This window comes from Peromyscus californicus, unplaced genomic scaffold, assembly GCF_007827085.1.
Source record: "Peromyscus californicus insignis strain IS unplaced genomic scaffold, ASM782708v3 Scaffold_8__1_contigs__length_139910024, whole genome shotgun sequence".
NCBI classification, from domain to species: Eukaryota; Metazoa; Chordata; class Mammalia; order Rodentia; family Cricetidae; genus Peromyscus; species Peromyscus californicus.
In genome coordinates, this window is record NW_026294606.1 from 35,752,631 (window position 1) to 35,770,115 (window position 17,485).

At 41.7% G+C, this 17,485-nt stretch overlaps 1 long non-coding RNA gene across 1 annotated transcript; it reads left to right on the forward strand.

Moving 5' to 3' along the window:
- The first annotated feature begins 2,705 nt into the window (after positions 1-2,705).
- On the forward strand, positions 2,706-17,102 carry LOC128103499 (uncharacterized). The gene is made up of 2 exons (XR_008215703.1): positions 2,706-3,344; positions 3,437-17,102. It is a non-coding gene; the product is annotated as an uncharacterized LOC128103499 (long non-coding RNA).
- The last annotated feature ends 383 nt before the right edge of the window (positions 17,103-17,485 follow it).

Genomic DNA, 17,485 nt, shown 5'->3' on the forward strand with positions numbered 1-17,485 from the left:
GGCATTACTTCTTTTTTTATCACTTTCATATTACTTAGGGTTTCTATTGCTGGGAAAAAAAACACCAAGACCATAAGCAATTTGGGAGGAAAGGGTTTACTTCTACACTACCATCCATTACTGGGGGTAGTCAGATCAGGAACTCAAGGCAGAGGAACCTGGAAGCAGGAACTGAAGCAGAAGTCCTGAAGGAATATTAGCTTGCTCCTTGTGGATCACTCAGCCTACTTTCTTACACAGCTGAGGACCATCTGCCCGGATGACACCTTCCACAGTAGGCTGAGCCCTTTCACATCAATCAGTAATTAGGAAAACGCAGTACAGGCTTGTCTATAGGTGAATCTGATGGGGGCATTTTCTCAGTGAAGGTTCCCTCTCCCCACCGTGCTGGAACTTTCGTCAAGTTGACATAAAGCCACCCAACACATTCATTGTCTTGAAAGGTGTAGCTAGAGCTGGGCTTGTAGTACACATCTGCAGTTTCATCTTGGGATACTGAGGCAGGAGGCCTGTGAGCTTGAGTCCAGCCTGGACTACACAGTGAGTTACTAAGTTAGCCAGGGCAGCACAGCAAAATCTTCTCTCAAAATATAAAAGAATAACTGTTCCAAGCATTCTTCTAGCTGGAAGTCATCTTGCTGTCTTTAGTAACTGTAGCTCTTTCTTCATAAAGCCTCCAGACTCCATCTCGTCTTCCTCCCCAGCCTCAGCAAAGTTCAGGGCCATTGCCTTGCCTCACAGACAAAGACAGCTTCCAGAAATGGAAACATAAAGTAGATATAAGCACCATCCACCTTCCTAAACCATGCCTTTGTATGTTCTCGGTGCTTGCTTTGTGCAGTGTCAACCTACATCCAGCATAGGGGCATCTCAGAAAGGAACTACCATACTCTCCATGTATCTGATCCTCACCCTGGAAACATCAGCCTTGGCCCTGACTCCAGATTCGTTATCTTACAGGCGGACTGTTATTCTTCCAGGTTAAAGAGGGGAGGAGAGGCCAAAGCTTTAGAATGTGGCCCTCCTTGGTCCAGGACCACTTTTGTAAACTAGTTTGCTAAAACCAAGTCTGTCATTCCAGTCACCTTCGGGTGTGTTTATGCTTTGCACCTGCTTCTGTTCCGATGTCATGACAGTAACTTATTTTAAAAGTACTTTGCTTGTAGGACTGCTGAAATTAAGTAAGGTGCCAGATCTACAGGGGTTCTTACAGACTCTGGTGCTTAGCAAGTGTTCATGCTCAGTTTTCAGTGATGCTGTTGATACTTAGCCACTCACCCCAGCCTCTGGCCTGGCATTTTACATTTCACTGCAAATTGGGACCCCGAGGCACCTTTCCAGGTGTTTCTGTAGAAACCATTCCCCTCCTTGAGCTTTTCCGTGGCATTTCTTCTCTGACCCACAGCTATCAGGCAAATTTAGACCCATTTATTATTTTCATGAGGAATAGAACTCAGGAATAGTTGCCATTGAAGGCGATACAAGCTTAGTGCGAACAGAAAATGTGGTGCAGGCCCTGCACGTGTATTTCCTGAGGGCGGGGAGAGTGCTCAGATGCCATCGTTCTACAGCGATTAACAAAGCAAGAGAATTTTTTTTTTTTGCTACTCAATGAAGGTTGTACACAAAGTTGAACAGCTTGTTTAAATAGTTATACAAGCAGATAATACCATTTATTGGTAGAATACGAATATGAAGAGTAGAGGGCCAGCCTTGGTGATGGGCAAAGAGGTGTCCTGAACATACAGACAGGGGTTTGGGGTGGCGCAAACAGAGCAGTTTAGTGGGAGTGGTTTGCAAGGAGTCCACGATAGGAGGTAGTGCAGTGTGACTCTGATGGAGTGGAGGGGAATCTGCAACCCCAGGGCCGCTTGTACAGAAGGGTTCTATCAGACTTGGTAGGGGATGGAGGGGGTGGAGAGAACAGCATGGCTGCTGAGCTTCCTAGATTGACTCTGCAGTACTCAGGGTGATAGATAGAAGGTTGTCTTTGGAGGGAAAGAAGACATGTGCAGTTGCTACACTTTGAGAACATGCCTGTCTTGCTCCACACAGCTCCCAGGTCGGGAATAGCCCTTTACACAGGAATACAGAGGAAGGCTTATGTGTGCATCACCAAGGAACTGACGACTTCTTATCTGGGTAACTACAGTCAAATGACATAGGAAGTAGACAGTCACCTCATTCATTCACACTTCTTCCATTTTGATCAGCCAGTATGATTATATATTTTTTTTCTTAGCATACTTCTTACATTTTGAGAGTGTCCAAATAGGCAACCTGTTTAATTTTGGGATGTGTGACAGAATCTGCAGACCACGATGTCATCTTTTTCCTATGTGTCCTCTCTAGTGAAACAGTGGTACCCACTCAGTACCTCTGCAGAGGGGTGTTTTGGGGAGCAGTTTTTGCTTGTCCTTTTGCTGCAAAGTACAAATATATAAGTGGCTAAAGGGCTTTGTCCAGTGTTAGAAAACATCACTCCCATTTGCCAGCGTGAGATGCCAGCGTGAGATGCCAATGTGCAAACCAGAGACCTGTCAATTTAAAGAAACAGAAATGCCTCCCTTGTTTTGAATGATGACTTTTGAGGGAACGTTACTGTTGTATGTGTGCCTTTAAATAAGACATCGCAATTGTTTTATTATTTTTTTTAAACAACAAACACTGTCTTCTCTCCTCTCCCTACAAAGGGACAAGGTTTTCCCACTTGGGTGAATACTGCATGCACTACTCGCCATAGAAAGGGTGCAGTCTTGGCAAGCCTCTTCTTATTAGTCTAAAAATAAATTATTCACAATACAGGTTCAGATACAGATTGCAAGGAGAGATAATAGAATTGGTTTTCCAAGCCTGATCATGCTCGGAAGACATGGTATGTGCTTTTCAGGAATCCACTTCAACGGAATCAGCTTTGACGAGCACACACAAGAAATAATATTGCTGCCATCCAGCTTGTGTCTGCGGTACAGCATCCTTTGCTCGTCTTCAAGTACCCACGGTCCTTCTCCATCAGTGTGCATATGGAAAAGTCCACGTTGCTCAAGCATTTCTTCTGAGATGCCGCCCTCCCATTGTTCTTTTAAGGAAATTTCTTCCTGGCAGCGTGAGAGGGGCACTGCCTCCTACCCCCCTTCTGCCTCGGCGGAACAGTTGACCACAGCAGCAGCCGACTCCGGCTCGTCATGTGCTTCCTCATGTGATGTAGGTCTGCGGCACTGTGGAGCAACCGCATTTGAGACTCGGCACTCATGGACAGACGGGCGTTCAGGGACTGGGGAGTTTTTGGAGGGGGTGGGGAGGCCAATAAACCAAGAAAACGTCAGAAATAAAAGTCGCATCAAGTATGCTGATCTCTGTATTCCTATTTTTGTTTTGAAATTTGATTTTAGCTATTGCTTTTTCTGGTTGTGTCTATTTTTTTCCACCCCCGCAGGCACCGAGCTGCGCTGTTTTCTTTCTTTCTTTTTTTCTTTCTTTTTCTCTTTTTGTTTTTTTGAAATTCTGAAGCCAGAGCGTCTTCTTCACAGCTTCAGGGCTGCATCACTGTGGGCACACCAAGCTTCGCCTGCCTCACCTGCATGGTTTCTGCTGACTCCCGCCTGAGATGGCCCACCGTACACCCAGAACCCCGGAGTCGCCTGTCTGCGCCCTGCAGAAGAAGGACCTGCTGCAAGCTCTGGCCAGGGTCTCCTCACAGCTGGATGGGGGTCTTGGAAGACAGGGTGAAGTTGCAGAAGACTGGGATGGGATGCTAGGGGCATGCAAAGGACTGGGAAGGGGAATTTAGGAATACTATACATCAATGCCCACCGATGCTATGCATACAGGGCGAGCGAGGGCAGCCGGAGCCCCTGCCTGATGTACCCAGCTCTGGCTGCTCTCTAGGATTATTAGTCTGAAGAGACAACCCGGGCCTGGATGTGGTGCTTTTTTTCCCAGAGAGTGGAACGGAAGATGAATGAACCAGGTATCTGCTGTGTCTGCCTGGCAGGGCAGAGCTGGAGAAAGGCAGAGGGAAAAGAAGAGGCGATGTTGCCACTGACTGTGGGGAGATTGCTCTGGGCTCCGCAGTCTTAGTCTAAGGGAGGATGGCATAATGTATATGCCAGCACATGCATGGAGGAACTGTAAACTGCAGCATGGATGTCCCTGGTACTGTCAAGGAAGAAACTGATGGGCTGGGTGACTAGATAGTGTCCCCAGAGAAAATAGCAGTCTTGCAGCATGGATTTAAGTGCATGTGCATGTGTGTAGAGACATGGAAGGGAGTGTGTAACACACACACACACACACACACACACACGAGAGGAGAGAGAGAGAGAGAGAGAGAGAGAGAGAGAGAGAGAGAGAGAGAGAGAGAGAGAGAGAATCACTTTGCTGGGTTGGGCTTGATTACAGCCAGTATTTTCAGCTTCTGCTCAACACCCATTTCCTGGCTAGCCAGAAAGCTTGGCCAGAGCAGCTGTGTGTAGACTTTCTTTATAATGGCAGAGCAAGCCCCTTCAGTTTTAACTCCTTGAAGTTCTGAGTGCTCAGCGTTGGGCTAAGACTCACTGTGCAGTTTTGTTTTCTTCTTCTCCTACAGAGCCCTGTAAACACAGCTGTATTCAGTATGGCGGAAAAATTCTGTCCCTTAAATAGAAATGTGATCGATTTTCATCAAAATAAATGTATCCCAGATGACTTTGAGGCCAGCTGGATACCACAGGCTTCAGGGGCTAAGCATTCAGTGGAGATGAATACAGTGTTAGATTTACATGCTTTCCATGCTAGGATCAGTGGTGCTTAATAAAGGAAATTCTTTAAGGAAGAGGGAGGGTCCTCCTGGCTCACAGCTAGATGGTGAAGTACAGGTGCTGCTGCTGATCATGGGCTGGGGGTTGGAGCTGTCGAGTTTCCAGAGGTGTGTGACATGAAGCAGAGCATGGCTGATGTCAGCGTGAAGAAAGCTCGCAGCCTACTGATTGCTGTCGGAGGCAGATGGCTTCTCCATAGCCTGTCAGGGCTGGGTGGGTAGAAGGAGCTTGTCGATTGCTAGGAGTGAGCTGGGTGGACTGAGCTCTGAGCTGAGAGCGAGCAGCTTTCCCAGTTGTCATGGGGGCTCCTCTGGGACGTATGTCTGGCCTGTCCACCCACTGTTTGTTAGGAATTCTACAAAGCGGCTCTGTGTGCTGGATTATGTTTGGCCAGCTGTTAGTGCATTCCTGAGGGTGGGGCGGAGGCAGGATCTTATTACTGTACTTCCAAACTGTAGATCTATGTTGGGGGGGGGGAGAGAGAGAGAGAGAGAGAGAGAGAGAGAGAGAGAGAGAGAGAGAGAGAGAGAGAGAGAAGAGAAGAGAAGAGGAGAGGAGAGAAGAGAGAGAGAATTAGGGGTGTGGAGCGGAGAGGAAAGAAACCAAGCAAGTCTGATAATTCCTTCTCCTTTCTCCAGGTTGAGCTAGAGGGAATTCTGAAAGAGAGAAAAGAGAGGGTAAGGGCTGGGAGCCTGCTGAAAGAGCCCCTAAGACAAAGCAGAACTTCAAAGCTGCAGAGACGAGCAGAATGTCAGCAGCTTGTAATTAGCGGTTCATGGTTGCGTCAGAGACTGTATCTCTCCAAGAATAACTGTGTGATGTGTGCCACAGAGTGCAGGAGACAGTCATAACTAAGTTATCAAGCCTAGTTCACACAAGGGCAGATGCATGAAGGCTTTTTTCTGTTTGAAAATCAAGTATGGATGGGGCACACATCTCACGGGCTGGACTCTGCCTAAGTTCCGGCAGAATGATCAGTGTGTCAGTGGGAATGTGTTTATTACATGAAGCAGTCGACCTGGAAGCATGCAGATTGAGTATGCAAGCTCTCTGTCACTGTCAGATACTGTCCCAAACAGCCCCACACTGCACTGCTGGGCTCCTGTCCCTGTACATCCCCATGACTTTTGCTTCTGTTTGTGACTGTCAAAGGGGGAAAGTCAAAAGTACACTCAAGTACCTATGCCCCATTAGATTCTAAAATCTCTACCGAGTGTGGGTTCTGAGTTTTTCAGTGCTCTTAATTTGTGCCTGGACGAAGCTTTTGTTGTCTTGAAGCCAAACAGCATCTTGCTGCCGATCCCGTGGGGAGGTGTCATACCACTGTGATTGAGAGTTGAAGGGCACCTTCACTCCTCTACCTTGTCTCTGGTGTCTGGAGGTGCTGGCACTCTCTGCCCGCTACAGAGAGCTGGTGGGAGGAGCTGATTGGCCGACAAGCTCAGGGTGTTTACTCTTATTTGTTTTCAGTGTTCCTCTGCTGCATGCATTTAGTAGTTGTATTTGTGTTCATGCTGCACAATTACTCCTGACCGGCTTTGTTTCTCTGCCCGAAGTGAAGTCAATTTCAGTTCAGCCTCGGCAGTTGGGTCTCTGGGCGATATGCACATGTGTATTATGTTACCCATGTATGCACTTTCCTGTTTAAAATGTGGATTAGGGAAAATTGTAGGCAAGGAGAGCCATGTATATTAAACGAATAGCTTTTTGAATCACATGTAATATAATTTAAATATACTCACTTTAAGGTTGCCAAAGCCTATGTTGTCTGAGCCCAGTTAATTTACATCTTTGATTTAGTCAAGGAGTGGAACCTGCCAGATCAGAATGCTGTATTCTGTTCACCCAACAGGGTGGAAGACATTATTTTGTTTGTGTTAGTTCAAACAGCTGGTCATTAATGCAGTCCCCATTTCTGGAGTGAAATGCTGGTGGACATGAATGGCTGTCTGATTAATACTGCCCCTCCGAGGGTCCTTCACCCAGCCATGCTCGTGCAGAATAATGTAGCATGATGTGATTGCACTCTAACAGGATAGTATGTCATTGTGTCACCAAGCAATTGAGGTTATTATGGGGCAGGGCAGACAGACGGGACAGTGGGGTTACTAGACCGTAGCATTTTTAGAAATACAGGCCTGACCTACTTAGAGTTATTCTGGCAGGCAGCTGCACGGTACAGAAAGTCTCCTGATAGGCTGAGGCTGTTGCTAGGGGGAATTAGCATGAATTTTTCCACACACAGACTCAGCGACTGAATGATAAAAGCTGACTGGAATTAAAGAGATTTGGTTTAGCATTGTACAGATTGATCTGCCTCAGTTTTTTTTTTCCTTTTCTCAAGTGCAGAGAAAGAGTGCAAAAACAGAGATTTTTGTTTCTATTTGTTCTTTGACCTTCTCCTTCTCCCCCTCCTGTTCTTCACCCCCAAGAACCAGGAGTGGGGGAGAGCGGAACAGTTAGGAAATTTTGTTTAATCTCACTGTTGGGGGCATGGAAACCATGTTGCAAACGGCGAGATAGTCAAGCTTGAGGACTGCTGGGCGTGTCTGGAAGAAGGGCAGATGATTTTTTTTTTCTTGTCTTCTGTGTAACAAGCTGTTTTGGAGTTGGGCATGCATCTTTCATACACTGTATATTTTATCCCCCCTTTTCCCTTTTGGACTTGAACAAAACATTTACATAAATTTTTTTCTATCCAAACAGATTGAAGCTTGCAGTTGCTGGCTTGTTTAAAATAAGATAGACAAGATCCCAGATTTAGACAAGGAAAAAAACATATATATATATATATATATATATATATATATATATATATATATATATATATATATAAAACCACTTTTTTATTACAAAATATTTTTTCTGGGCTATTTTTGTCTTTTGAAAAACCCAGTATGATGTTTATGCTCAGAGATAGAATTTAACTGCCCCCACCCACCCCTTTGTTTCCCAGTATACAAAAAGCACTGTTTTCCTTTCTTTTTTTCTGCAGAAGAAAGTGTAGCTCCAGAAAACAGTCTCGAGACTGTTTTTCCATGTTGCTGACACAGGCACTGTGTGTAGAAAGAGCTCACATAATCAATTTTACAACTTGACCCATTCCTGCCTCCACCCCCCCAGCGTCCCCAAGTGTCTGCAGTTTTAATAGATCTTTACAAGAGGAGGATTTTTAATAGATCATTTTAAGATAATCTGAAAGTCCATCAAGACAAAAATTAAAGCAATGTGTATTCAAGAATACTTGGAGTTTTTCTTTTTTAATTATATGCTATCTGTGGTGTTTGTGCTGAAAATAGTTATTATCCTGACATTTTTATTTGAAATTAATTTTTGTAAGAAAGTACTATGAGTTCACAAGTAAACAAGGAGTTGAGCTACATAAGCACTGGAGAGGAGAAAAAGAGACTGTGGTCAGAATGTCCCACTGGATTTCTTGGCTATGTGTAAAGAAGCAAGAGGATATTCAGCTGTGGATTTTCTTTTCATTTAGGCTTTTTAGGTATTCAGAATTATGTAGATACAGACACTGTAGTGAAAACAAGCCCAAAATAACTTAATGGTATCTAACCCAGAAAGCCATTGATTGTCCTCTTAAAAAAAAATCCATTGAGTGTTGTTTCCATTTTAGCATGTAAATACAGCTTACCAAGCTGAAGTAGAGACCGTTGCCTGATATAGGGATGAATTGTGCCCTCCATAGCTGGGCGAGTCCCCACAATAGCATATTAATCATGAGGGGCTCCAACCATCCAACAATCTTTCGTAATTGAATAAAAGGTCAATTTATTTTTGCTGAGTATAAAATATCCGTCTGTGCTCTTCCTTCTGAAATGATGCAATTTTTTCTTACAAAGTTATTTTAATAAATGAACATTTTGACCTTCTACCATATTCACTTTGCTAAAGTCAATGTAAAATTATTTAAATATTCAAGTGCAAGGATATAGAAATAAAACATCAATTTTAAACCAGTAAAATAAGGACATATTTTGCATTAACATTCTTTAATGCACAGATGCCTAATTTATAGAGCTTATAGCCTGTGTCCAGGTATGTAGTCACAGTGAATGTTTGCTGTTTAATGAAAAATGAATTGGCCACATTGAATTGTTCAGTATAATCTTTCTTGGTTGTTAAAATTTTTTTTTCTTACTTTGATTTTCAACCATTACTAAAGAAGTAGGCATTCGGTGCCAACAAAAATAAAGAGAGCATATTTTAAAATGTAATTTATGCTTACTTAACTTGAGTTAAACTTAACTTCTAGACATTCCCTTAGAGCATGTCAATAGTATAATAGTATCTGCTTCATCCACTGCCATTGATCAGACAGCCAAAGGAACAAGCACACTCCCTCATTGCATTGATTATTTATTAGGTGAGTGTTTCTTTTCTGCTCTCACATCAAGCTGGCTTTTCCAGTTATATGGCCCAACATAGAACAGTGAATTTTGGGGAAATCAGACAAGTGGTTGTTGGGGTCACCAAGTCCAGTTAGATGCCAAGTAAAATATCTCTGTCAAGTATTCTGTCCAAGATCTGATGTCACCTAATCCCTGTAGCTTGGGAAAAGGACTGGTGGCTTTAAGACCTAGTACTTGGAGGTGATCAGCCCTTCTGACCTCACCAATAAGCGACAGCTCTTTCAAGCCATCTCAACAACTGATCCTGTTGACGATCTAACAGTAAGTCAGTCTGTGTCTTTGTGAAGTCGTGTGAACATACTCTAGCCCAGAGATTTTCAATATCATCATTTAAACAGCTAGGAGTGTTTCAACAATCCTAAGTGCCCAAACTGTGTGCCACCTGAGATCCTGTCTGCCCCTCAGCCTGATCCTGTCCTGTTCTCCTTTACCTGCTTTCTCTTCTTAGATAATCAGTACATGCCATGCTGTTAGCCTGTTTCTCCCACATCTCTCATCTCCATTTTGTCCATGTGCTAGGTGCAGAGAAGTTGGCTGATTGATGGATGAATGAATGAGAAGATGAATGGTTATCCAATTACTTAAAAATGAGTAAATTAATGGTTATTCAGAAAGAAAATTTCATAGCTGTATAATGTAGCTGGTTATTTGTGGACATGCTTAGTGATGAAGGTCCAAGTAGTTACGTTTTACGGCTCCTAATCCCTATGCAATTGCTCAGCTTGCCTGATAGAGCTAAAGGCAGCAAGGTGCAAATACAGACAGAATATAAATGAGTGATCCAGACTGCCTTTCAATGAAACTTCACTTCTAGAAACAGGCAATGGGCCAGATTCGGCCTATGCGCTATAGACACAGGTATATTGTTACCTATAGTATCTTGAAGATACGACTTAAACATAACAGAAATACTCCTCAATATATTTTTTAAAAAGGTGAAGATTTAAAAAGTTCACAAAAAATTAAGAAAAGAAGGAAGAGCAGTATCATTTATAATCTGAACTCACTGCCAGTCAACTGAGTGTTGATTCTCTGTGATGACAGGAATAAGACAATTCATTTTGGAACTCAAGGATTAAAGTAAACGTAATTACTCTTTCTTAAGACGATATTGTTCAAGATGCAAGAAGAAATAGACATTTTTTTAACTTTGCAAAATTACCCTTCTGGTGTTGGTTGCCAGGGGTGAAGAGAGAGTTCCTACTCTGTATTTGAAGGGCTGACAGGAAATTGAAAAAATGACAAAGAATGAGTCTGCAGGGGTCTAGAGAATGTATTGCTTTTATAGAGGACTTGAGTTTGGTTCCTAGCATCCCTGTAGGACAGTGCATAACTGCCTATAGTTCCAATTCAGCAGATCTGACAGCCTCCTTTGGGACACAATGGGCAGCTGCTTCACATGTGGACATATCCACACACAGACACACATATACACATAATTAAAAATGAAATGAACAGCAGAAAATGATTGGAGCACAGCCTCCCATTGTGCTGCTGTCTGGGTACTACTGTTGAATCAGTGTAAATACTGTATTGGACTAGCTGGCCCTTATTCCTGGAGGCATGAAATCACAGGCTATGTAGATGTTGATCTGCAATGCACTTTCTCCTACAGTTTTATATCTGTATATATATATGTCCTAAAGCTTCATTTACAAATCTGGCATAGTAAGAAATCAACAGTAAAGACTCCTGATAAGATACAGTAATTTAAATGAACTATAATAGAAATTGCTAAAAAGGTGATTTCTATATGTGTGTCTGGTATATGTGGGTGACATGCGCACATGTCTATGTGAATGCCAGAGGTTGATGGTAGGTGTCTTCCTCTGTCGCTCTCCACTTTCTTTTGCTGAGACAAGCTCTCTCACTGAACCTGGAGCTCACTGGCTGGGCAAGACTAGAGGTAAATATATAGGTGTCCACTATACTGGGAGGGATTGCATATTTATTCTCTTCGAATTTTTAAAAGTTGACTTGGATTTTAGCTAATTCTCTTCATAGAGTGCCCTAGACAAACAGCTTTTTTTTTCTTCCTGTTTGTAAGGCCAAAGACAGATGGAAACAAAAGAAGGCGGGGAGGGGGGGCGTGGGGGAGGGCACCCATTCTTTTGCCGTAAGGCTATATTTGCATTATTTTCAAATTATGATTAAGGCTTAGCTCTTCCAAAAACCTTATCCTGGTCCAGTGGCTTTGGCGGAACAGGAGTCTGCTAGCATTCTTCAGTCTTGAACTGGTTATGTGTCTGGTGACTTCTTAAAAAAATGCATTTGCCGTTCATCAACAACCTGACTTCTCCATTCCTCTCGAGTCTGCTTTCTTTGAATCCTTTTCAGCACCTAAATGTGGCTTAGACTGTCCTAATCCACAGGATTCCTGTTAAAGTGTTATTCACCTCCATGGGACTGCACATACCCCAGGCTGGAAAATTGTGTCTTTCTCTGATACCCAGTGGAGCCATCTGTGTGTTCTCAGTGCTCAAATAATAGTGAAATTAATGGCTGCCATAAATTTGCCCATTCTGCATGTATATCCTAATCATTCATATTACACATGTCACTTGGACTTTTGCTAAACTATTAATAGTGAATATAAATTAATGATGAGATTGAATCTATCCCAGCAGTCATGGAAAATGACTTAAAGAGGCAGTGGCTTACCCTTAGTCACAGAATCAGTTAAGTGAAAAATACACACATTTCTTTGCCTTGTCCAGAGATCAAAAACCATTCGTTCTACACTTTTATTTAGATAAGAGAGCTACACAAAGATGAAAGGAGAAAACAAAATTTTAAAAATTAACAAGAACAGATACTGTTTTAAAAGCAATAATAATCATTATTGTTTCATAGGAATTTCATAAAATGTATGTCTTATTCTGAGTACGATGTTCTCAGTTGAGAAGCTTATTAAATGAAAAATGTTCTGGAAACATCCGTTGAATTGGATACTTGGTATCTGAGCTTGTCTTTATATTTTTTCTTAATAAAAAGAAATCCTTTGGTTGTCTAAGAGAAATGTTAGAAAAATGCTCTTTGATGCTTTGGAGGACCCTTTCTTCCCAGCAAGGCTAAGCACATTCACAGCAGAGGTGCGGCAGCAGGAGGGGTGGGGTGCGGCTGAATGTCTCTGGTCTCCCTGGGGCTTTTCCCTTGCTATTGCCAGTGGCTACAAATGGCCACCAACCCCAGAAAAGTGAATGGAACAGCATGCAAGCCAAAGTCTCTTTGTACTCACTTCCATTTGCTAGGTGTGATTGAATATTTTGAAAGAAGCGGATACGTAAAAATGGGCATTTAGCTAGAACCGTTTAGAAATGATCCATTTCCTTCGTTTTCTTTTCAAATATATTTGATGTCATGGCTTTGGACTCTGCCTACCCCTCTTATTATCTAGGTTATTCATCCATCCTATAAAAGACAAATGGTAAGTACCAGGTAGATGACACTGGGCTTAGCATGTTTTTCCTCCTCTAACTACTATAGATTCCGGTGTTTTGTCCTTGTTCTGTTACCAGGAGTCCCTCCTTCATCTGATTTTCCAGGCCACAGTCATTAAAGTTCACAGCACAGAGGCCCCTTGGTCTCGGGGTCCAGTTACAAGCATGAAGAATGCCAGTATTGTTTTGTAAGAATGACTGCTGGCACCTTGAATGTTGCTGTGCTCAGAGCAAAAGATGTGAGGGATTTGTAATGTTTTAATTTTAGGAACTCTCTTTACACTTGGTTATTGGAAGAACATTCCACAGAGATCTGCATGTCAGGGCATTTCAGCAGAAAACCCAGAAATATCAGGAGTGGTGTTTGGTGATCATCAATCTTAACTAGAGCCAGTGGACTCTTAAGGAGGTATGGAAACTGTTTGTTTGCTTTGTCTTTTTTTTTTAATAACAGACATAAATCATAAAACAGAGAAGGCTCATAGCAAAATATTGATAATTTAAAGCCAATTCAAATGAGGGAGAGTAAACAGTTTGGAAAGAGTGTGCCTTCTCTTGATCTAGTCTCCACCATGTTAGGATTTAGGGCTGGAGGTTGGCGGTCCCAATTAGTTTTGAGTACTCATTGAGGCCAACAGGGCTCACTGAGTTTGCAGACATCCCTTTGGAATTACTCTCAAGAACCTGTACAGACAGAATGGTAGTGTGGTAGAGGACTGTGCTGTCATAGCATTGCTTATTTTAAAATCAGTGTTTGACCCTGGAAGCTTGACTTGCTGTATTATATACCAAATCCATAAAGGTAAACCAATCCCATTTACTTTAAATCTGTCCACAGCACCGTAAGACCCTTAAGAAATTAGTATTTTCATAGGCATTGTATCTGGGTAGAACTGTTGATTGTCTCTCTCCTTTGGAAGCCTGCATGATGACCTCTGGTACTGTAAAAGCTAGTCTTGATGGAGAGACATTTAGGTCAATTCCAGCTCAGGCATTATGGGGACTGTTTCTGAAGTGCATGGTGTCCTCAGCAATAGGGACTTGCCTTCCACCTCTTGGAGGTAACCAGGGGCAGGAGCAGTAATAGGCTGTACATTTTGGGGGTCTCTTCCACAGCTCTGGGCAATAACTCAAGTGAGGGTTTCCCATATCTGGTATTGGAGTTTTTGTTAGTTGGTCTTTGGCTCTTGGAGAGAGGGCCATTAGCAAGATGAGAAAAGTTCATTAAAACTATATATGTATATTTATGGATATGCCAAACTGGGCAGAGAAAAGACCATGAGCCCTCAACCCTACATAAAGGACTATAGCCAACTCAGAAAGCCGAGAACAGGAAAAGTGGTCTTCCTCAAGGAGAGTACATCAATTGGTTGTCCAGTGCCCTGAGAACATATATACAAATTAACTTATATGGACTGAACAGGTTATATTTAGGAATACATATAAGCATGGGAGAACAATTAGTGTACAAAGAGGCCACAAATTTGAAGGAGAGAGTGAATGAGGTATTTGTGAGTTTTGGAGGAAGGAAAGGGAAGGAATAAATATAATTATAATTTCAAAAATAGAAAAAGAACTTAAAAATGATTAGTATTTTCTCAGTGTAGCTCAGTTGTGCAAGGAAAGGTCCAGAATAGATGTTATCTATGTCTACATTTGTCTCTTTCCTCTTTCTTTCTTTCCTCCCTCCCTTGCTCCCTCCCTCCCTCCCTCCTTTCCTTCTTTCCTTCCTTGCTTCTTCCTTTATTTCTTCCTGTATTTTAAATTTGGTACTGAGCACTAATGACTTATAGAATCTGTCTTAAAATGTCCACATTGCATCTGCTTTCAAGCCACTCCATACACATGTAGATAGCATGGTCAACCAACTGATATACTCTTCCCTGTAGACCATCTCTTCCATTTCCAGCTTTCCCCGGTTGGCTATAGTTCTTTTCAGTTTTTTGGATTCCCCTTATGAACAACTTGAAAGGAGATTTCTCATACATGGACTGGGGTTTTGTTAGTCTAAGGCTATTGATAGATACATGTCTTACATGTGATGTAATATGATTCTTTATGGCCTTTTCAAACATATTTGATGTTATTTATCCATCCTCCCTCTTCTTCCTTCTGTATTGTCCCTATTTCCCCTGTTAAAGATTCACCCTGCTCTTTCCATTTTCCTCCTCACCTGCATCCTGCATTTCCCCTCTCTGGGGCTCCTTTCAAACCTCCATGGTCCCTTTTTACTTTCCGAATTTCTGCAGTTACTCAAATCTGAGAATTTGAAGCTAGGAATTTCAGACAAGAAAGAACATGCAACATTTCTCTTTCTGGGTCTGAGTTACCTCACTTAATAAACTGTTTTCCAGATCCATCCATTTACCTGAAAATGTAGTGATTTCATTTTTTTTTTTTTTTTGCAGCTGAATAGTATACCATTTTGTATATGTACCATATTTTGGTGATTCGTCCATCAGTTGAAGGACATTTAGGTTGTTTTCTTTTCTTTGCTATTGTGAACAGAGTGGCAATGAACATGGTATCCTATGTTTTTGGAGATCCTATATTTTTGAAGCTGTGACCAAGTTTCTCTTTACTTAGTCATGGTATATGGAGTGTCATAAACTTGGGGTTTCCAAGTGGACTAATGACATCACAGTTGAAGTTACGTCATGAAGAACTGTTACCCTGGAGATATTTCCTATATTCAAGGGAAGAGGAAGAAGAGTTCCACGTCTTGAAATCTACCAGATTTCTCCATGCTTTTGTTTCTGGAATATCAGATATACTTATCTTGAATCTGTATTTATACTGGGGGATTTGGATGAAAACAAAAATTTAAATATATAGTGAACTTACAAATGAGAACAGAAGTTTAGACTACATGTTGTCTAAGGTAGTCATTTGCCCAATTGAGGCTACTAACTGCAGTGGACTGGAAATGTATGACTACTGTGTACTAGGAACATGACTGTACAAATGGAGATGTTTTGTAAGGATAAAACCAACTTACCATGATAAAGGAAATGTGAAATAATATAGTTCACCAAGTTAAATATTGATGATGGTATTAAAAGTGGTGAATGGTACAACATTAGTATTTTTGATGTATTAAAGTTTACAATTTTTAGAACTGATATTTATTTTACTTCCTTTTAAGACAGTCTCATACAGCTCAGACTGGCCTTGAACTCACAATGTAGCCAATGATAACCTTGAACCTCTGATCCTCTTCTTGCCTTTGCCATCTGAGTGCTGGGATTATGTGTGTGTATGCAGATGCAGACACACCTAGTTTCATGTTGAGTCTTGAACCCAGGGCTTCATGAGTGTTGGACAAGCACCCTATTAACTGAGCTACATCCACAACTCCTTTTTGCTCTTACTTTAAAATGTGGCTTCTAGATCATTTGAAACGATACACATGCCTTATCTTCCATTTCTACTGGACAAAGCTCCTCTCTAATAAGCCGTTATCATTTTTTCATGTGGAAGCTGTCACTGTGTCCCAGGAGCTTCATAAATACCATTACCATTGCGGATTAGGACACCGAGAGAATGTGGTGAGCAGAGGAAGGTTCTACTCTGGAACCACTGTTAGAATTGACCCTTCATGAGTCTCTTCTGGAAGCTGTTAGGTTTGCACAACACACACACACACACACACACACACACACACACACACACACACACACACACACACACAGCCATCCACATTTTCATCCCAAAGAGCTGACTCAGAATGCTTGCAAGTAATCCAGAGGTGATATAGTAGGCTATACGTGAAGAAAAGAATTGAAATCAATTTCCAAGAACCCACTCATCTCATTCTTGGTGCTGCTAACATTTGGGTCAGAAAATTCTCTGTTGTAGCAGATATCCAATGTTTCATGGGCTCTTCAGCATTGTCCCCAATGTCTATATATCAGTGAGAAACAGCACTACATACATAGACTATCATTGGCCAAGGATAAGAGAATATGGAAATTGTATGCCAATACATTTGATGAGCATGATAAAAATGTAAAAGCTGATGAGAAGACCAGATGTCAAAATTATTCAAAGAGGATATAGGAACTTTCAATCCACTGGTGTCGATAAAAAAGTTGTATAAAATTACTTTCAGGTCATGCGTATGTGAAATATGAGTTGTGTACGTAGACTTGATTCTTATTCCCAAGATACTTCACGCTAGTCCTGCAAGCATTACTGTCGGAAAACAAATCCCGAAGATGAAAGCCTTCTAGTCTGTCCCAAGCCTTTCACGCTGCCTGCATACAGATGCGACTGCTGTGATTCATGTACTGATAACTCACCCATGTCGTATGTTTAAATTATATTAAAAATACATCCTACAAAGCACTTGTATACATACTATAAAAACAGATTTGTAATATAGTTACAGTGCTGTAATGTGTTCTATCATATTAAAATGCTATGTTTATAATGTACTATATAATAAGTGTGGATTGCCTGGATTTTAAAGCACTAAGGTGTAGTAATAGACAATAAAATTTGCTGTCAAAATGTAAACCTTTGATTGAGAATACACAATATAATCTTACAAACAGCCATAAATCATAACTATCAATTTTGACCACATTGGGAAAACTCAAAATTGCTAGGGGAAAAAAAAACTTCTGGTTGCTGGAAGGCCACACATTCAGGCTTTTATTGTGATTTGTTCCACAGGCCGAAGTCAGCCTTGTCAAAACATTGCAGGCAACATGACAGATTCTAAAGCTGTGGTGTCATTATCCCTCCCATGGTATTACATGGAATGCAAACACAGAAAAATACCCTCACTCCTTTTATCTCTTCTTTTGGATGATAA